This window comes from Chinchilla lanigera, unplaced genomic scaffold, assembly GCF_000276665.1.
Source record: "Chinchilla lanigera isolate Chin_1 unplaced genomic scaffold, ChiLan1.0 scaffold00027, whole genome shotgun sequence".
In the NCBI taxonomy this organism is placed as follows: domain Eukaryota; kingdom Metazoa; phylum Chordata; class Mammalia; order Rodentia; family Chinchillidae; genus Chinchilla; species Chinchilla lanigera.
The window spans coordinates 10432937-10436202 of record NW_004955428.1 but is presented as its reverse complement, the minus strand read 5'-3'; the positions used below and the strand labels follow the sequence as shown (position 1 = coordinate 10436202).

Sequence of the window (3266 nt, the reverse complement as noted above, 5' to 3'; positions counted from 1 at the left end):
AAAAGAAAAAAAAAAAAGGAAAAAGGAAAAACCAAACTAATTCCATAAGAGTGGCAAAATCACCAGTGTGGTGTGATACATGCCCATAATCCCAGCGGCACAGTGCCTGCCTGGCAAGCCTGGATTCATGATACCGGAAAAAACAAAAAAAAAAAAAAAAAAAAAAAAAAGAATGGACAAGTGAAAATCACAATGGGCACTGCTGAAATTCACAAGATACTTTAAAACTAATTTGAGAAACTATACTTTAGTAAATTGGAAATTTCAGGAGAAATGAATATATTCATTTGGAACTATATTAATTGGACATATATCCAAGAGTGAATCAAGAAATAAAACTGTTGAACAACCTTATAATGGACGAGGTAAATAAAGCACTAATAATAATAATAATAATAATAATAAAATACCAATTGGGAAAATCCATGTAATAATTGACTATAAGTTGAGTTCTGTAAGAACTTTATGGAAGATCCAATACCAATACCATTCAAACTCTTTAAAAAATTGAAAGTCACTCTAGGAAACTAGCATTACTCGATTTCAAAACCAGAAAGGAATCCACCTAAAAAGAAGAAATACAGTCCAATCTCATTAACAAAAACGCAAAAATACACAACAAGATACTGCAAACAGAATGCAACAACTTATCAAAATTATCATACGTCATGACCAGGTAGGATTCATACCACATAGGCATGGTTTGATACACTCAAATTAATAAAGGTAAGAAATCACATAAACAGAAACAAGGGCAAATATCACATGATTATCTTCATTAATGCACAAAAATCTTTCATCACAATCCAACATCCATTCATGATAAAAGTCCTGAAGAAAACAGATATAAAAGGACTTTGTCTCATTCTAATACAAAGTATTTATGAAAAGCCAATGGCATATATCAGATGAAATGGGGAAAAGCTGAAAATTTTCCCTCTAAAATCTGGAACAATTCAAGAATATCCACTATCACTATCCTGTTCAGTATAATTCTTGGATGATAACCCAGAGCAATCAGGCCAGAGAAAGCAAGGAAAGGAATATGAGTAGGTAAGGAAGAAGTCAAATTATCACTATTTTAGTGACATGACTCTGTTCACTGAAGACCCAAAAATCACACTAAAGCTCTCCTAGAATTAATAACTAAATTTATTACTGTACCAGAATACTAAGTTAACACACAAAGTTCAATCACATTCTTGTATACCGATAATAAAGCCACCAAGAAATAAATTAAAAAAGAATACCATTCAAATAGCATCAAGACTGGGGCTGAGCCACCTTACTTCCTACCGGTGCCTAGCCCATGCACACTGCAGCCATGTCCGGGGACAAGGACCCTGGAGAGGAGGAGGAGTTTGAAGCTCTAGAGAAGTTGACTTTTCATATAGGCCTTGAATGATGCTTAGAATTTTCTCAAGCAGGGGGAAGGTTTGATTTGCAAGATGATTTTTGATCCTACTATGAGCAAGAAGAAAAAGAAGAAGCCCTTTATGTTAGATGAAGAAGGAGATGCCCAGACAGAAGAAACCCAGTCTTCAGAAACAAAAGAAGTGGAGCCAGAACCAATTGAAGATAAAGATGTGGAAACCGATGAAGAGGACAGTAGGAAAAAAGATGCTTCCTATGGTCTAGATGACTTGAATTTCTTTAGTCAAAAGAAAAAGAAGAAAAAAGCAAAAAAGATATTTGATGTTGATGAAGCGGAAAAGGGTATAAAGGATCTTAAGATTGAAAGTGACGGCCAAGAGCCAGCTGAACCAGAGAATGACATTGATATTATACTTGACAGTAAAAAGAAAAAAAAAGAAGAATGTCATTTTCCCAGATGAGGATGAAATACTAGAAAAAGACAAAGTTTTAGAAGATGAAGACAGCAAAAAAGATGATGGTATTTCATTCAGTAACCACACAGGCCCTGCTTGGGCAGGCTCAGAGAGAGACCACACATATGAAGAGCTACTGAATCGAGAATTCAACATCATGAGGGAAAAGAATCCAGATATGGTTGCAGGAGACAAAATAAATTTTTCATGAACCCTCCACAGGTTGTCTGAGTACGAATCAAGAAAACTTTTGTCAACTTTAGAGATATCTGTAAACTATTACATCATCAGCCCAAACATCTTGCATTTTTATTGGCAGAATTAGGTCCAAGTGGTTCTACAGATGGAAATAATCAACTTGTTATCAAAGGAAGATTCCAAAAGAAACAGATAGAAAATATCTTAAGAAGATATATTAAAGAATATGTCACTTGTCATACATGCCAATCTCCAGACACAATTCTGCAGAAGGACACACAGCTCTATATCTTACAGTGTGAAACTTGTCATTCTTGATGCGCTGTTGCCAGTATCAAAACTGGCTTCCAGGCTGTCACAGACAATGACCACAGCTCCATGCCAAAGCTAACTAACTTGCTAATCACCACTGATTTTGCAAACGTGTTCTGAGGAATTGGCTGGACAGGTTTACCATCAGAGTGAATATGTCGTTGTATTAAACACAAGATAGAAAACCTGCCAAGTTCTTTGGTGAGTGGTTGGTTGATCTGAAATCCTTGCCAATGCTAAAACTGGTGACATACTTATTGTCTACTTTAACAACTGTCAGAGAAACATGATGGGATAAGGAGGTGTTTTTCTAAAATCTTTCATAGACTTCTGTAAAATGCAAGATAAATTAAAGTTATTATAACAGTGATTCTTCCAAAAAAAAAAAAAAAAGGACAAATAGTATCAAGAAAAATTAAACACCTGGAAATTAACCTAACCAGGATAGTGAAAGAACTCTACAGTGAAAATGACAATATCCTAAAACATGACATCAAAGAGGACAGCAAATTGGAATGATATCCCAAGTCCATGGATGGGGAGAACCAGTATTGTAAACTAGCAATACTTTCAGAATAGGTTTACTGCAATCTAAGCCACATTTGTAGAAATTCAGAAAAACATTGAAAATTCATTTGGAACTAGAAAGAGATCCAGAATAGCAAAAGCAACCACTGGCAACAAAACCCTGGACTTCAAGTTATATTACAAAGCTAGTGATATAAACACCATACAACTGGCACATATGTGAATTAGAGGAATAGAACAGAGGATGAAGAAATAACGTTGGCACATTAAACTTCCTGATCTTTGATTTAGGGGCCAAAATATATGCTTGAAGAATGCTAGCTTCCTCAACAGATGATGTTGGTAAAGCTGTTTACCCACGTGTAGAAGATTGATTCTAGACCAATATCTCTCAATGTG

At 35.2% G+C, this 3266-nt stretch overlaps 1 pseudogene; it reads left to right on the top strand.

Annotated features, from left to right (window-relative positions):
* The first annotated feature begins 1448 nt into the window (after window positions 1-1448).
* LOC102013956 lies at window positions 1449-2459 on the top strand (annotated as a pseudogene).
* Window positions 2460-3266: the final 807 nt, after the last annotated feature.